We start from the raw sequence: 19707 nt of genomic DNA, 5'->3' as shown, positions 1-19707 counted from the left end.
TGAAGAAAATTATTCATAGTGTTACAAGTTGTCTAACCCTAGATAGGAAGAAAACCATGCAAAGCCTAAGTCATGAAGAAATAGATGCAAACACAAGAGCTAAGTGGAATGGACATTGTCTATCCATTGCAAACATCTTTTATCCCCTAATTGAATATGCAGTGAGAGTTATAGCTCACAAATTCTATCAATTGAGCAGATCAAAAATTGTGCTTTGTATGGTTGTGAATCAAACATGGAAGATAGTAAAGAAAGATCACGAGTATGAATTTTTGAGCTACAGAGACTACAACTTGTAGAGAATTTGACATCTATAAGAAAAGAAATGAATTCAATATGTAAGTTTGGTTCCTTCATTATGTGTATTATAATTTATTTACAGAAGTATTTTTCTAGTATTGGCGATGTTGTATGGGAGAAAGACAAACTAGCAATAAGATAGATAAATGAGTATATTACTCAATTAGGAGAAAATTTTGAAAATGTAATGAATGCTTATTTTGATGAATTCGAGAAATTGATAAAAAGGAGAATGAGAATTCGTAAAGACTTGGTCACAAAATATTATAGTGACATGTTTTCTTGTAGATATAGAAAACACTTTTTTACAAGAAATGAAGTTGAGGAAGGCTTGGTTACAAAGTTTTGACTATGAGATACATAGTGATGTAGTGAGTGCAGACATCGATGCACTATTGAATGAATAGATAGGCGCTAAGGCTGAACCTCTTGGTAAATATGAAGAAGCCAAAGAAATAGTTACTATGAATATTAGGATAGCTTCCAAGGTGAAGAAAAGGAATACAATGATTGAAGATCTTGAAGCTAAACTAAGAACCCTAGCCAAGGGAAAAGAACCATTACAATTAACACAAGGTCTTGGTGAAGATGAAGAAAAATATAATGGTGATGAGGAAGAGGAAGAGGAAGAATAATAAAGTGACAAGGTAAAATCCCTACTTGTTGTCATGCCACCAAGAAATAAGGCTCAAGGAACAAAGAAGAAGCTGATAGTGACACCCATCCATCCTCCACCACCAAACAAGCCAAGGACCAAGGTAGTTGCTAGTGCTGAGCACACTGCAAAGCAGAAATTAATAGAGACTACCAATCCCATTACCTTCAAAACCTAAAGAAGGAGATTGGTCAGAGGACCAGCCAAAGGACTACCTAAATCCATTGATGAGGTATGTGTAAATATACAAGTATCTTCAAGATTGTCTAACTTTAGATTTGTAAAGTAAGATACATTAGAAAAAGTTGATCAAACTAAGATTAAGGATGCTATAGTGGATATTATTTCTATTCATAAGTTAGCTCCTAGTGAAATTGAGAAGATTATACCCAAGGATTTATTTGATAGATTAGAAAGGAGATGATAATAGGGATAAGTAAAGGAGAAAAATATAAGAACTAACACATTAGTCTGAGTTATGATTGATATGGCACAGAAGCAACATGACACATTTTTGGAATAATATAGGAGAAGATTTTTTTCTAAGTATATAACATTTTTTGTTACTACAAATTAAAGAGGAAGTTGTATAGTGGGAAGATGAGTTACTTTGGAAAACCATTTTTGTGTTAACAAAAAAGATATGAGAGACAAACATTCTAAATATCGAAGATGATTACAACAACATAGGAGGCTCAAAGTGTGCCAAGTCTGCAAAACAGCAGGTCCCTTATACATGTCAATATCCCTGACACTCCAGAGGCCAAGAACTTAAGGCTAATAGATACAGAGGTAGATGGTGAAGAGAAAGAAACAAGTGTAAATAATAAGATTTTCTTAGCACCTCACATTGAGGAAGGAAAAGAATCAAATGAAGCTGAAATGAGTACAACTATTGTTGTCTCATACACAAAACAATTGAGATGCCACAATTGGACCTAGGAAATCTCACCTTGGAGCAAACAATTTTTCTACAAGAAAGTTTGGTGAAGAAGAAGAAACAAGAAGAATTAAGAAAAGAGCCCAAGAAACTATAGGTACTATATGATGTAAAGCATATTTTTGTTGATTCTTTTGACATTCAAAACTTTGAAGATGCATGAGTCATCAACAAGATCAAGCAAATATAGTTGATCAAGTGAATGCTGGAAACACAAAGTCAAATGAGAAGCTAATGGATTGGTCTGCTAGAAGATTTGAAACTAAGGTTGTGGAAAAAGTTTCCATAACCATTGTCAAGCACAAAATGCAACTACAAAAGAGAGTATAGGTTATGATTGAGATAATACATAAGGTACAATATCTGTACATAATTTTGTTAGATGTGCCAAGATTCACTAACAATATTTAGAAATAAATAAATCAAATTTAGGTTGAGATAAAGAGATCCAACAATATTATTTCCAAATCAATGGGATCAAGCATTGATAACTACAATAATCAACTAAATGCTCAAGAGACATTGGCCAAGCTTTAGGTAGCTGACAAAAATATAAGATCTAAATTGATCTCTATTCAAGAAATGATGATACCTCATTTGGAGGTCATGTAGAGAGAATTGAAAACATTCCATGATCTTATCATAGAAGATCATAATCTTTTAGTGGCTGATAGTTTAATTAATTTGGATGCAAGACTATAGTTGTAGATTACTATTTTGGATTTATCAAGAACCACATGGTATCATGCATTGTTGATAATTACAATATTTCATAAGGAATTCATTAAAAAAATATGGATTACTTCCACCCATTCCACCCTAGTAGTAGTGACATCAGTGTTCAAAACAAAAAAGGGGGAATAATATGTGATAGAATTGAATAAAGGTGAAATTGATTTGTTATTCATTTTTGTATTGTTTATTCATTATTAATTTGCATAAGTCATAATAATTAGGGGGGAGCTCATTTTTGAGATTGTATTGTAATGGTGTAAATATGACAAAGTGTTTTTTCCACTATTGTCAAAGGGGGAGATTGTTAGTATCTCTAACTATTGTTTTCTATTAATCTCAACTACTTAGTCATTTACCAGAGTCAAATGGTCATCACTATGACCAAGCAACTCTACATAGGCTCAGTCATGTACATAATCAAGTATGTACAAGCTCTATATGAATTGAGTAAGTGTATGCTCACTGAGTATTTTAATAATATTTGAGCACATCAATGACTGTGAAAGTATTAGGTATACAAGTGTCAATTTACATAGTGTGTGCTAAGCACAATACATGCCAAGTACAGTACATGTTGAGCATTAGAAAATAGTAAAGACTGAGTAATGCAAATTTTACACAAAAGTTAGGAATGGAATAGAGTTTGAGGAAAAATGATTATTAGGCTAACTTGGAAGGAACATTTGAATTTTGTAGAGGTTTTTACAAAATACTTAATACTTATTGAGGTTGTTACAAAATATTTACATGATGTGGATCACAGATCCCTATGTTGTGTAATCAATGATGTAGATGAAGAGGCTATTATGGAAGAATCTAGAAAAATATTTATGCAACTCTTTAAATGGGGAAGATCTTAACCTAAATCAGGTTTGAGAGATGCATGTGTGAGAAAGAGCAAGGACAAGAATGGATATGTGTATGCATGCGATCAAGGAGTAAAGTAAATGATCGAGATCAAATCATAAATTAGTGAAGGGTTTTGTTATCATCTAACATAGCAAGTCACCTATTCATAGTAGTGAAAGTGATAGGGAAAGAAAAGTAATATCAAATTAGAGGAGAGGGTCATTTATCAAGGAGAAGACTCGAAATCAGCTTATAGAGAAAACTGATAGTCGGGTACTAAATCAATTTTAACCAACTTGAATCAAGGTAAATTTGTTAACAGAGTGGTTGTAATAGATATTTGTAAATCTCCTAACAAAGTCCTTATTTTTTTATAAGTGGTAAATCCTTTAACAAGGTGAGACCTAGCAGTCTCTTAAGTTTTTAACAAGGAAGACCCCTCATAGGATAGATCATAACTTATGATCAAACATTGTAGCCTTAACTTGTTAACTTTATTACAACAATAGTAAAGATTTGTGGTTTTCATCACCACTCTAGTTTTACCTTCACCTTGGAGGGTTTCTGGGTAACAAATATTGTGTTATGTTTTTTCTTTTCATGCATGTGATTGATCATATTTATATGTTACAATAGATTTACATTACATGTTTTACATGCACAAGTTTATTGACAAGTGTGAGTGAATTGGTAAAAAGTTTGAGTATTTAAGATTTTGATTCCCACCCCCTTCCCCCCCCCCCCCCCCCCCCCCCCCCCGCCCCCCACTCTCTCAATATCTTGTTTAACCTATTTATTACTCCATCAATCAACATAAATGAACTTTCCATTATTACTATTTATGGGGTCCATTTACCAAAAAAAAAGTTATGTACTAGAGTGGAATTTTGGTTTTATAGTTTAACGTGACTGTGAAGAAAAGCACAAATTTTATTTTCTTCATGTTTGTGATTTTTTTAATTCTTGAAGCTATGTGTGTTTACTTTATTCATTAGAACCTAAGGATGAGAGGAAAGCCCTATCAGATTGATCCTGAAGATAAGGGAGGGTAAAAGAATGACAAGGAGCTCTAAGAGATCTTTGAGAAGGGTGGTTTAACATATTATATCATGATAATAAAGGGCTATTTAATTCAAATAATTCTCACAAAATTTTAGTATTGTGGGATGGTGGTAAGGTCATGCTGGGATGTGTTATATTTTTCATCACTCCAAAGTACATCTCTATTGTCACTAGGCTAAACATGGAAGGGTTGAAGATTACAAGAAATACTAAAATGTCTTTCAAGGATGCTTGGGAAAGGTTTAGGGAGCTAGGTGAAAAAATCCCCAAATTGAATCATGGGTTTAATAGAGAGGCAATTGAAGGGGTTTGGAAAGCCCTAGTGAAGGTTCTCATCCAATTTTTCAGCTGTGATGGAAGGTAAAAAAATAAAATTCACTCACACATTTTCCCTATGCTAAATCATTTTTGTAGGAATTATCAAATTTTATTTTTCTTTTTGGACATAATCAACCATTTCTCTATCTATTAAAAAATATAAAGTGAAATATTCCTTGCCAAGACGTCAAGGGCTCTTACATGGACTCTAGGAGTTCCCCTAGAATATGATCCTTTAGTCCTCTGCTCAACTTTCTCCAGAGATAAACAAGTAGATATTCAAGGCTATTTCCCCCATGATGAGACAATATAGTGCTCACTCCTACTACTCCCAATAATTCCTCTAGTTTCACAATTAAGACTCTGCCTCCTTATAAAGCCAAGAAAAAAATGATGGCCTCTCCAATAACAAAAATGATACCATAGAAGTCTTAGAGGACTCAGACAAAGACTCCTCTGCCACAAAAACTAATTTGGCCCCAAATAATTTATCCCATCTTTTAACTTCTCCTTCCCTTGATTCTATATATAAACCCTCCCTAATTATGGATTTAAGCTACTCGAATGATCCCCAAGTGTCTAGAGAATTCTTGCCTTCTCTAATTCTAGAAAAAAGATGGCACAATTGATGTACATACTAGATAACCCTCCACTCTAACGAGATGGACTCTTGTTATAATAGTTTGAAATTTTTCATTGGGAGACTCCTTTTTCAAACACACATAGTGCACAAATATATTAACAAAATTGAGACAATTACTAAAGAAGAGAGCAAATTTGCCCAGTGATCAAATGTCTCAAAGGATGAGGTCTATTGGAAATGGGTCAAGAGCTAGGAGACAAGGTCAATAACTATGAGAAGTTGAAGGAATAAGTGGAGGATATGAAAAACAAAGTTCCCCCTAAGTAAGAGGGGAAAAAAATGTTAAAGGCCTTAGTGGTGTAAGCCTATTTGAGAGAGAGAAAATTAATAATATGGCCTCCCATAGCATTCAACCATAGATAGGTATGAAAGGGGAAATTAGGAGTTTGAAGGCACAATTAGAGGAGAGACTAGAAAAGAGGAAAATGAAGGAGGAGAATCCAATAGAGGAGGAAGGTCACTAGAATACCTCCAATGTGCTTAGCAAGTTCAATACTTCTTAGCCTAAGTTCTCCTTGTTGGACTAGCTCAAGGAGTTGCAAAAGTAAGTGGTTGGTTTCCTCCAATAGAGGAGGAAGGTCACTAGAATACCTCCAATTTGCTTTGCAAGTTCAATACTGCTTAGCCTAAGTTCTCCTTGTTGGACTAGCTCAAGAAGTTGCAAAAGTAAGTGGTTGGTTCAAGCTATGGTCTCTCTCTTTTTTTTTTGGTTCTTGATGTTATTTTTTCTGTTGGGTGGTTGTTAGTTAGTGTGGAGCACTACTCAATTTCGATTTCTTGTTCAATCTGCAATGGTCTATTTGGTTAGGTTTATAGAAAAATATATAATTTATAGAATTCTAAATAATTTATAGAAAAAATATATAATGTTGAAACCAATTTAGAGAATGTCTTAAAAAGATTACTTCTATTTAGGTTCAACATTAGATGATTCAAAAGTATTCTAAAACTACAAAAAGTATGTTAATTCTTACATGGAAACCACTCCATTACCATAGAGATGGTTGGTTCCACATCCATAGGAAAAATTAATGTTAATGACATGCAATCTATATAAACATATCAATAACATAACTTAGTAGATGGAAAGATAGATATGCACATAACAAGTAATTGCAATTATACATCTTTTTAAACATGGGAATTTCATGTCTTAGTGTGCTTTAATCTTAAATTATCATAACACAAAACATGATTCATTATTTCTAGTTATCCACCTATATAGAAGATCGTCTTACGAGATTTGACATGATCCTTATTACATTGAGGAATCTACAAATAGTAAAGTGTATAATATCTCAATATTTTAGTAATAAACAAGCATCATATATTTATATCACAATAGAATACCTAATATCATCCACTAATACTTATAATAAATTTTTTATTCTATTAAATATTATGTAATTTATATAAATAGTTTATAAAATTAATAAGGAATTTAATTAATTAATTATAATTACAATAAATAATTATATATTTATTATATGCTCCATTCAATACTACAAAGTTGTATAATATCACAATAACTTGATCTATAATTTGTCTCCTAATATTATTTTGAATGCCAAGGAGTTTGATAGAGAATGCACCTAGTTAGAACAACAAACCCTTATTGGGTATTGTGTGGGTTGTACTCCTTCTAAAAGCACGCTATAGGAATGGGTTTCCAAGGTTTGGACACATCAGGGTGTTTGTCTTGAAGCCGTTCAAAGCCTTACCAAAGGATTTTTTCTTTTTCACTTTCACAATGCAAGCCGAGCTAAATGTATTTGTGTGCAAGAGCCCTAGACTGTAAGGTCCTCCTTTTTTGGTTTTTTAGCACTGGTCATGAGATTTTTCTATTTTCGATGATTGGAAATGTAAGGTACCCATTTGGGTGGAGTTTCTTGGGCTTCCCATTCCTTGCTGGTCTTTTTTACTTGCTATTGTGAAAATCATTGGCAAGGTTGTTTTCCTTGAACTAGACAAGTTTTTCAGTGCTCATCCCCAATTTAGGGTTTGTGTTGAGGTTGACCTATCTAGGAACCTCAAAGATATAGTAGATATATAGATAGGTGGTACCACCTTACTCATAAGGTTCTTTATCTTAACCTTCTGAATACCTACTACTGGTGCCAATCAGTTGAGCATAAGATTAGGGATTGTCCCTTGTTCGATTGCAACCATCCCTCTTCTTCTGAAACATAGCCCACTCTGGCAGCCAAGAAAGATGAATGGACTATGATGGTTAAAAAGGGAAAGGTTTGGCTATAGCTAAAGCAAGCTCTATGCCTATGGATTATGGTAAATCTAGCTCAAGCCAAATTTTCCATTGAATCTTCAGTTCCATTGCTCCCTTTGCCTCCTATTTCAAACATTGGAAGCTAGGGGAGAGTGGGTGTTCATACCCTAGACCTACACCCTCTTTGGACTTCAGCACCACAAGTGGCATCGATAATTGCCTACCAAGAGCTACACTGGTCATATAGCTCAAATGGCCACGATGAGTTTTTTGACAATGGGGAGAAGCTTCGAAGGGTCATTTCTATTGATGGCCCCACTTTTGAGCCTCCCTCTTTTTTGCACAACAGTTTCTCCTCTCTTGGGGATGAGGATGACATGCAAGCTAGGTTACAATTAATTGCATGTCATGGAATGTTGGGGGGCTGATAGACCTCCCTAGAAAATATTATGTACATGATACCAAGCATTAGTTTGATCTTGATATGATTTGCCTCTAGGAAGTTAAAGTTGTTGGGTTTCTTCTAACGTCAACCTATCATGTTATTTGGTGAGATAGTGCCATTTTTGCTTCTCAGCATGAAGCTGGTCGAGGTGGTGTTCTTACTCTTCTCTCCCCTCATTTAATTTCCTCTGTTGTTTTGCATGGTTTTGACCCTTTGCATAGGGTGGTTTGGATTTTTCTATCTTTTCAAAATCATTCTTTTGGATTTGTTGACATTTATGCTCCCAATGATGTTTTTGAATGTTCACACCTATGCCATTGGTTGGTGGATCATTTACCACCTATGACATTGGTTTTTTTTGGGGACTGCAATATGGTTGAGCCGACCTCTGACAAAGATGGCCTTCTACCCTTTTACCCTTTAGATGGGTTGTTGTGAATGGGAGCCCTAGTTTTACATGTAGAAAAAATTAGGACTTTTTGATCCCAATGTTACTCATCACTATCCTGATGGGATATGGCACACTTGGTCCAATTTTTGAGCTGGATCTGGTAGAGTTTTGAAAAGACTTGATAGGGTTATGATTTTTGCGCAATCTTTTTTTTTCATTTTCTCAAAAGCATGCCTTGCCTATCATTCCTCTTCCTGATGTGACATTGTCAGACCACTCACCCATCTTCTTTTCCATCACCTAGTAAATAGCTCAACCTTGCCTGAATAAAACCTAGTTTTACCTCAACACTTCTTTGCTATCCCATCTACCAATTTTTGCTCACATCCTACATGTCTTGAATCTTGAGCCTCAACCCTACAATCACCTTGGATGGATTAAATGGTGGAATGATGTTATCCTTCGTACTATGAGATTTCTTTGCATTTACAACAGACAACTACCTATGTATTGTAGAAAATCTTATGAAGCCACTACTCTTGATCTACGTATGGCCTCTGAGGCTCTTAACATGAATCTATTTGATATGGATCTCTAGGTTTGGCTTGCCAACCTTTGGCACCAAAAGTATGTTGCAGATAGTTATGCTATTAGGGGAGCTCAGATCAAAGCTTGTCTCTGTTGGTTGGAGGTTGGCAATGATGCTTCCAAGGATTTTTTTAGTGCTTTGAGGCTCATCATTCTACTATGAGTATTAAGTGCATCTGAGAAGATCAGCAAGTTTTCACCAAACTACCAAATATTCTCTAGGCTTTTGTGCATCATTATGAGAAGGTTTTTATGGCTCACGGGGCCTCTCTTGTGCTTGATCAAGCACTACAAGCCTACCTTGATGTTACTCCCAATAGCCTTGCTCCTGAATAATATGCCTTTTGTGAGAAAAAGGCTTACTCTTGTAGATTTAAAGGAAGCTATCTTATCAATGGCGATGACAAAGCCCCTGGATGTGATGGCTTCCCTTGTGAGTTCTGCAAGATGCTTTGGGGTGACATTGGCCCTAATTTGCTTTAGGTTTATCTTGAAGCTTACAATTCTAATTCATTAGGCAACATCATCAACAAAGTGAATATTAAATTCATACCTAAAGTTGGAGATCCTAAAGAGATTTTCATTTGGAGGCCCAACACTTTGTTGAATGTCTCCTACAAGATCATTGCGAAAGCCCTCTCTCTTAAAATTTGGCATTTTCTCCCTTAGATAGTTCAACCTAAACAAAATAACTTCATCAAGTCCCACTATATCTTGGATAACATCATTGTTGTCTAGGAAGGAATGAAATGTGCCAAGAAATCCAAACGGTAGGCCCTTTACCTAAGGATTGATTTCGCCAAAGCATATGACTGTATTGAATGGCCCTTTATTCTTACTATGCTTCAAGCTCTAGGCTTTGGCCCAGTATTTTGTCAATCAGTGCACATGCTATTTGGAGATGCCTCTACTTGCATCACCATTGATGGTCATTAGTCTGAAGCTTTAGGGCTTTTCAAATCTATCCACCAAGGTTTTCCTGTTGTACCTTCTTTCTAGATTTTGGTAGTCGAGAGCTTTGGTTATCTATTGGCCAATGTCATCTCTCGAGGGATGGTGCATGGTATTTCTTTACCAGAGTCAACCACACAACCAGTTAATGGCCATTTTGTAGATGGTTCTTTCCTCACATTTATTGAGGATGAGGAGAATATTTCTAATGCTTTACAGTGTTTAGATACTTTTTGACTTTCTTTAGGGTTAGCTATCCAATGGCACAAAACCCTTTACTATTGACAATCTTTTATGCCAGTTCCTCATTGGTTGTAGCATTATGGATGGAAATGGGTCCAACATTGTGAAACTTTTAAACTTTTGGGCATTTCCTTTGCTTTTCAAGCATCTCCTATGGAGTTATGGAATGGTGTTCTTACTCGAATTGAGAAGAAGCTACAATATTGGATCACTAAGCCCCTTTCACTTGTGGGAAAGTTTCAAATATGATCCAAAGTTCTTGCTTCTACTCATGTCCGTTATTCTTCTTGTTGGGCTCCCTCCAAATCCTTGTACCTTAAGCTTGAATGTCTTCTTAGGGATTTTCTCTAGGCCTTTGATGCTATGCATCATGGCTTTCATAGAGTGGCCTGAGACTTCTATTGTTTACCCAAGGATTTTGGTAGTCTTGGCTTTCTTTCCACCCACAAGTAGGGGATAGCCCTTTATGCCAAATGGGTCATACAGGCTCCGACTAGAGATGAGGCCTAGAAAATATTGTTATGCAACTACATTTTTTCAGGCTTTCTGGTTAACCATCTGGCCTAGAAGGGGATTTGTTTTCAAATGCTTCTTGTGAGTTTTAAACCTATTCAAATTCAGGGCATTTTTGTTGCTAAGAGCAATTGGAAATCTTTCAAAGCCATTAAACCTTGGCTTCACTAGGTTGATAATAGATTTAGAGATGGGGTCTCGATGAATCAAGAAAACCTTTGATGGTTGCCCTTGTTTTCCACTCAAGGTATGCCTTTAGCCAAGATTCAAGGAGTCAGTGCTTTGCATTTATTTTTCAAGGGTATCAAAATGCCCAAAGATTTATTATCTAGGGTTACAATGAGCCTTTATACATGGGAGGATTTGCAAGTGCAGTTTAGACAAATCCGTCCATATTGACAAATAATTAATCTTCTAGTTTCTACGATTCCTCCCAATTTGTTACACAAGCTTGGAATTCTCTCATCCCACCTTTGGTAGAAAGATTGGAAGTGGTACTCTACCACTCTAATGAGTAGTTACAAGCCTAGGCTAGGGTATCAGTGGCTGGTGCCCCATCTTTCAATGGTTGATACTGTCAATCAACATTGGCATTTGCATTCTTCGCATAAGACTTCAAGTCTTAGATTTTCCACTGTTTGGTATACTATTACTGAGCCAAAGATTGCTCACTTTACTTGGTGTCTCCTCTTCCAAGGCTTGCCTTTGGGTCCTCAAATCTAGCATCTAGGAGTTCCTAATCCTAGATGCCCTTTTTGTGGCCAAACTAAAAGTTTTCTACATATTTTTTGGTTTTGCAGAAGAGCTTAGAATTATTGGCTCTAGATTTTTTATTTCTTCAAGCCATTCCATCTAAAGGTCTTCACATGGCATATGGTGGTTCCAGGTGATGCTCCCAGACTCCCTTTTAGATATTCCCAGATTTTTCATGCTTTGAGAATGGAGATATTATTCAAAATCTCAAAAGATCACAATGTTATTTTATTCTCTCATAGATTTCTTGATATTTATATTGCAATGTACTCTAACGCATGTATATGTAATAATGTCATGATATAGATTCCAGTACAAACTAACAATGTCACACTGGAAGTGGCTCACCTACAAGAGCTACTTGCTCATTGGGGAAATGCCCCTGGTACGGTTGCCCAAGTGCCTCCAGATGCTTTATCTGGTTACCATACTTGTCCTTGCAATCGTCGAAGAGGCCAGAGCAGTTCTACTCACTGCTCGCAAACCCCCAGGTCACAGCGTCATCACTGCTCTCCCATTGGTTGCTTTTCTGGCCATCGCACTCGGCCTCGCCTCCTCGGATGATAGGCTTAGGTTGGTCCCCAGTGGCTCCCCCTACTACCGCTAACGTGGGTTGGTCGTCTCCTCATTATGACCCCAAGTGGGCATTCCCCAAGCTGGATTTAGCCATTTCTCCTCCTAGGGTCGAGAAAAATAAAACAAAGATAAAGATGTTGTTACTGTTGACGATTGGGCTCCCCCTTAGCCAACTAATAGTCCCAAGGATTTCTATGGTTCTGAAGACAAAGACCCTCCTTTGACTGGCACTGCTCTTGCAGCCTAAAGTTTAATATTTTTGTTTTTATATGTTTTTTTGATGAATAGTTTATCTCTAGCCTTGGACTATATGAACTTGCGGGGTGTATCCCCTGGCCCATTTTTTGTGAATATGTATCTTTAAAATTTTAAATTAATAGAAAAGATCTATTCATAAAATTTTAAAAATAGATTTTGATGATGAAAACATTCTTTTATATTTCGAAATTTTATAAGTACAAAATCTATCGTAGAAAAACGTGGGTGGCTTCTAGGAAAAAGTTGTGGCACTCAATCTTTCTCTTCACCTGCAAGTATAGCATTCTAAGATCATTTGTTCAACGCTACCTTTATAGAAGTTCAATCTATATTCTTTGACTATGCTTAAATGTTGACAACACATCCTTTAAATTCTACCACCACTCGCAATGCTTATCCTTCATCAAGAATATATTCGCTTTTTCCAAAGAAGTTAGTAACGTTTTCCTAAAGGACGACATAAATGATGTAGCTGTAAATTATGGATAACGTGCAGTTATCCGTTGAGATTATTTTGAACATTTGTTTATTCCTTTACTGTTTTATTCTAAATTTCTATAAATTAGAGCATTAACAATCTTCGACTTACAGAATCCAAACATTTATCTCTGTCTTGCAGGTATTTGGGTTGGCTCACTATCCATTCCAATCGTTGTAAGAGAGTTGTTTTCTGCTCCCCTCAAAGACTTCCTAAATCGAAGAAGAGCAGTGAAAACGAACATTGCTTGTCTTATGATTTGGGAAAACCCTGGGGGGGATAGAAATCTGCTTTCTCTGATAAAATTCTTCTTCATATTTGCATTTGCAATTGGTAGAGGTATCTTATTCGAGGAAAGAGTTGGTAGAACATTAGAAAATGCATTTCATCATTTCGACGTTGTTGCGGTTTCCTCTGTTGTTCATAGTCTCAATGAAATCCTCGCCAGCTAAGATATCTACTGTGTTTTGCCCTGCTGATAGTTTGAACATTTATAGATGTATCCGCAAAGGGCTATATTGTATACAAAAGAGCTGCTGAATTGTATGGATGAATACTTTACTCGTATAAGTTTTGTAATCAGCCAGTTTTATAGGCTTTCCTAGTTGAATTTGATAAGTTTCTTTTATATGAGGACTTATTGATTAATTAAGATTTTTCTCTTATAATAAAGTTCTTAAATTACTATTAATATTAGGTATATCTTTGGAATGGCTGAGTAGTTGTGTTTTGGAAAGATTTTATGAAAGCCTTATGTTATGATTTTTTGGATTATAATTTCATATCAATTTCAGAAGGTTTAGGAAAACAAAGTATTTAACTATTTGATAGGAAAATATTATGGTTGGGAGGAAACTCAACGCCTAACCAATGTAAGATTAACCCCTAAAAAAACACTAACATTTGAGCATTGCCCTAGTAAACATCAAACCCAAAGAAAAACAAAAGGGTCAAGCCTAGAGCTAGAGGAAGAGAAAGTGCTCAAGCCATGAGAGTAGTTATAGATGATGGTGAAGGATCCATTTTAGCATTAAAATCTCTCTAGTCTTCAACCTATGAAGATTTTGGGTCTATGAATGAAGGTTTCGGGTTTACATTTAGAAAAACTTTATCATCTTGTATGTGAATCTAAAAGAGGTAAATGTTATAGATACATGGCTTAGCAAACATATGCACAATAGTATCAGTAATAGTATTTGAAAAAATGTTAAATTCCTTTCCTTCCATAATTAAAATAGAATTGACATGTGCAACTATTCCAAATTTGCAAGATTAGAAAGGGGAGAGAAGGATGATCTCATAATAGATTAGGTGGCCAACATAACATCCATTGAGGGAAATGGGTGAAAAGACTAGGAACATAGACCCAATAATTCCTAGCTCTTTGCAAAAGCCAAAAGAGATGAACAAAATTTTCTAGTTGATGATAGAAAGGAGAATGGGGAATAGAATGCCCAAGTAATGTAATCAATAACCTAAAGGTAAGCCTTAAAAGAATCAAAAGAAAATTGAATGCACCAATTTTGGATCTTTAATACTTTATCAAATTATAATGAGCCATTATCACTATTGAGAATGAGAAGACTACACATGTCATCTCTAGTTCAAAACATCCACCATTAGAAAATGATGTGAGAGTTAGAGATAACACTAATAAGTCTGGTATGTTTTGAAAGGAGTGTCTAGATATCATCACCATTCTTTTCACCATGGTCTTTTAGAAGTGATTCCAAGGTTATCTAGTAGTTTTAGTTGAAAAAGAGAGAAAAGCAATTCAAATTTTGATATAGGAGAATCTTGGGTTAGTCAACAATCTTTTCTTCTTTTTCAACCATCGTTTCATAATGTGGACCTATTGAGCATCATACACCTTTGATCGTGGTTCTTCATTTTTTAGTAATGTCGTGTTCTCTAACAATATTCCCAAAAGAATGTTTTTTTGTTGGCACCTCGTGTAGCGTGTGGAAATTTTCTTATCCAAAATTTATGGCTCATGTGATCTTCCATGGATTTTTGTGTGGCTTCCTAGATGTTGTGTGCATCCATTTCTAAGCTCATGGATCTTCATGAGTTTTATTGTATTGTCTTTTATTTTGTCTTATAGGGTAGACCTATCTATTGTAATATATTTTTAAAAAAAATTTAATCTTTTATCTGATCTATGTGACTTGATGGCTATATATTATAAAGTTGCTGATGTTTAGGGGTAGACATCTTAGAATAAATATGTAGAGACTAATCTCTTTATCATTTAATATCTCATGTTGAATTTCTATTGTAATTGGAAGGATGCAATCAAATAGGCCTTATCCCTAGAAAATTGTAGTGAAATAGCATTGGATCTACATATAATCCATTGAATTATGTTGTTTCATATCTGTTTGATATTGTGCTTACATGCAATTTTTTTTGTTTCTTGGTATGGAAATATCCTTTGGGGATTCTTCTTCCTAGATTGTGTCTGGGGGTATCTAAGAGAACCTTTTATTCCTTGTGGAATTTGAGATTGTGTAGAACCATTATTTAAATTAGTTGTAGGGTAGAATTTATCATTTCTAACCTATAACTTGTATAGGATGATGATTCTTGTTGGAACTATTGATGAGACTCTTTGTGGAAGATAAAATATTGATCAATCTATCATGTATATGTTGAGAAAAAGATCATCTAGGCTTGAAGTAATTGAGACATCCTAGTAAAGAGGTAGGTCCCTATTGAAGATGTTAGTGAAAATCAAAGTGAAGAAGTAGTCGAAGTCCTTTAATAGTAAAAAGGTGATGAAATATTGCTAAGAGACTTAGCAAGAGTAAAGATTGAACCACACTTCAATCCTATTTATTATCATGTTAAGCTCTATAATGATGAATTGCTAGGCTAGATCTTAAAAATGGAAAAATATTTTGAAAATAAAAGTACATAAATTGATAAGAAGGTAAAAATAGTAGTTAAAAAATTGAAAGGATGTGCATCTCTTTGGTGAGAAAATTTGGAAACAAATAGGAAGAGAAAAGGAAAATAAAGTCTTAAGACTTTGGATGATATGGTTGGAAAGTTGAAAGGTAAATTTCTCCCTATTGATTATCAAGTTGGTGGAAAAAATTGCAAAATTTGAAGCAAAAAGACCTAATTGTGAAAGAATTCTACAAGTTAGATATTTGATGTGGACGTATTGATGATGTAATCAAAAATATTGCAAGGTGCCTAATGGTTTGATCATTTATCTACAAGATTAGATTAATTTGGTACAGATGGATAGTAAGACTATCATTTTGAACAAAAAATAGAAAAGGAAGTTAGAAAAATACATGAGAAAAGGCATAGAGGAAGAGTAAATATATTTTAGACGAGAAAAGGTAGGCCTTCTAGTGAAAGTAAAAAATCTTAATCACACAATGAAAATAAAAAAAGGTAAATCTAAAAGTAAATATGATAGTCAATACAGAGGTAGAGGTGCCTTTTCTAGGGGTAATTATTTTGGTTACTCTAGGAATATTAATAATAGTAAGAGCGAGGATATACATTTGTTTAAAGGTACTTATTTTATGGGTGCAGAAGAAGGTCATGCAACCTTTGAATGCCCTAATTATAATAAGTAGACAAGTATTTGTATTAGAAATGCTTTGATATAGGGAGATTGTCATGTCCCCTTTTCAAATAATTAAAAAAGAAAATCTTTGCTAAGGCAGGCGGGCCCAAGAAAGTGAAGTTTCGGAAAAAGGGGGTTAATCTTTGGAAACCGTTGGACTAATAAATGAAAATTATTATTAAAATAAGTTTCATTAACCTGTCTTGGATGTGAGTTACAGTTATGCCCTCTTTTAAGGGGTTTGGAGGCATTTTGGGCTCATTCCAGAACTTGATTTTTGCTCATTCTTTGTTATTCTTCAGAGGCTGCCAAACCTGTGGAGAAGGAGACCCAAGAACGGGAGTTTGCAGGTTTCCAGGGAGACCCAAGAACGGGAGTTTGCAGGTTTCCAGGAAGGCTAAGGACGGGAGTTTGAAGCCATTCCATGTGCATGCTCATACAGAGTATGCCTTTGTGCTGAACAGTGCAGATTTGTGAGTTTCCGGGTGTGTTTTTGTATGAGTTTGGTGTTTACAGTTGAGTATTTCATATCAGTTTGGGTTGCTGCTGTATATCAGACTTTTAAATGTTAAAATAGAGCTAAATATATATATTGGGACATGATTAAACTTCTGAGATAGATTATTAGTGTTTTTGTGGTGTTTCCGGGCATATTTTGTGCTATTTCGGCAGCCCGATGAGCATAGTTTTGGTCCTACATTTTTTAGCTGTTGTGTAAAGGCTATACGGATCTGGAAATGTCAATTTGTAGGCTGTTATGCTGCTGAAAGTTCTGTAAAATTTTCCATTTTCAGATTCATTAATAATTTGTGAAGTTGTGAAGCTTTTAGCACTATTTTCAGCATACCCGATTTGGGGTTTCTTGAGGAATTTGGTGGATCTTTGGGATATTAGCTGTTTGATTTTAAAGATCTGATTAGAGGTTGGAAATATCATGTAAAATCAGAAAAGGGACATTTCAGTGGTATCAGAGCCATGATCTTGCCAGCTTGAGGGTTTGTAGAAGTTGCAGGTCAGTTTTGACAACTACCCAGATCTTGCATGTTAGTTTTGACAACTACCTAGATCTTGCATGTCAGTTTTGATAACTACCCAAATCTTGCATGTCAAAATTTATGGTTGCATTCTACTTCTAATCATATGCATGTTAGTTCTTGGTGAATTTGGTGGTTGCATGTTGCTTCTAATCAGTTGCATGTCAAAATTTATGGTTGCATGCAACTAAGTGAAAGAGAAAAAAGATATTTGCAGCGAGAAAAGAATAAAGAAATTTTGATCAAACCTCCAGTTGAAAGTAAAAGTACAAAATCCAAGGAAGGGAAAAGTATGGCTGATCCAGATAAGATGGCAAAGAAATTCTTCCAAGACATCCAAAATACTCAGAAGCAAACAGTGGATAGTTTGGCAAAAACTAGAGAGGCTTTGCGAATATTGACAGAAAAACTACAAGGAGTTGCATCTATTAATGAGAAAGGGAGCACTTCAGAGGAGCCAAGAAATCTGAAATCCACACCATCTAAATCAACCAAAACTATTTTCTTGCCTGCAGATGAGCCACCAGTACCAAATCCAGCCATTAATCCTATGGAAGAGGTTACAGGTAACTTGATTACATTAAGAGCTACTTATAATGGCTTAGATGATGACTTTCGTAGTTCAGTTCCTTTTAGAGAATATGTGGATATGATGAACACTTTGATGCCCAAGAAAGAGTATAGAAGGGAGCATGACATAAGTGGAAAAGAGCTCAAAAATAAAATAAGCAAGTTTATAGCACCTACTTTTGATGGAACAAATAAAATTTCAGCTAGAGCATGGCTACAAAAATTACAGACCTTCTTCACACTTAACCCCATGAAGGAGAGTGATGTTGTTCAAATTGCAAGTCTACACTTTGAAGATGCAGCCTATGATTGGTGGTATCATGGAATGACTACTCAAGGTCATGATCAGGTAACTACATTTGATGATTTTAGTCAAAGAGTGATAGATAGATTTGACCTCAAGGATGATGATTATGAGGATGTTGTTGTGCATGATGGTGAGATACCTGGTGTAGATGAGCAGACATTGAGCATTCATGAATTTTTTGAGAGAGAGTACCAGGCACAGTTAGATGCTTCGTCACATGAGGTTGAGGCTAGTAGTACTTCACATGATTTATCCTGCCAGCTGAAGGTGTGTGAAGACAGTATTGTCACTACATTATCTCATCATGACAGGTATGTGGAGTTAGTTGGTATTGGTCATATTACTCAAGTCAAGATTTTTCTTGAGTTACCAGCTAATTCTAGTTTACGGATATGGACTCAAGATTGTTATATTGGCATTTGGGATTCAGTTGACTGGAGATCTTTAACACTTTTTGGTAGCAGTGTTTGTTTGGGTGCTATCATGGATTTGATTAGCAGATTACATGGTGTTGTCTTTTCTTGTGCCAGTATCTTGTCTGATGTTGGTATTAGTTTTTATACACCAATGTTGGGCTTTGTTCATATATCCAGTTGGCCATACTTGCTGGAATGTGTTGATGATATTTCATTTTTGGCAGTGTGTATAGATGAGTCCCAGGATCACATTGGCATTGATGACATCCAGAAGGATGCAATGGGCAGTTTTGAAGACTTAGTTTCCTTGGGTATAGAGGAGTTGGACAGCAATGCTAATGTTTTTGATACTCCGTATGTTGATATGAGCTTTAGATTTGATTCACAGGATATGGATGGTAATACTCTAGAGACTAGTAACTTTGAGGACACTCGTTCAGACAGTGCATCAGAGGAGGTTTGTAGGAGACAGTCAAGCCAGTGCCATCATGTGTCTAATCAATTGAGAGTTAGTGACCAAGACATTTCTATCACTTGCCAACATTTTGATGCTGCTCATCAATTGTTAGCAGTTTATGGATGGGGTTCTCCTACTAGTGATGAGCAGGGAGGAAGTTATCTTTCCTTGACAGAGATCCACTCTTTATGGGAGGCTATTCGAATTTTGAGACAGAATTATATGCAGTTGGTAGGCGACAGAGATTATCTTATGGAGTGGGGCAGTACAACATGTGATGCATTGTTGGCCAAGGAAGATGAGGTGAGTGATCTTACTGAGCAGCTTGAGGTGACTTCTGAGATTCTTGAGAGTACACAATTGGCTCTCAAGGAGTCACAGTTTCATTTGGCTAAGGTGACCATGGAGTTAGAGC

This window comes from Cupressus sempervirens, chromosome 5 (assembly GCF_028749045.1).
Source record: "Cupressus sempervirens isolate cs-2001-9-10 chromosome 5, ASM2874904v1, whole genome shotgun sequence".
Taxonomy (NCBI): domain Eukaryota; kingdom Viridiplantae; phylum Streptophyta; class Pinopsida; order Cupressales; family Cupressaceae; genus Cupressus; species Cupressus sempervirens.
Note: the sequence above shows the minus strand (reverse complement) of the source record.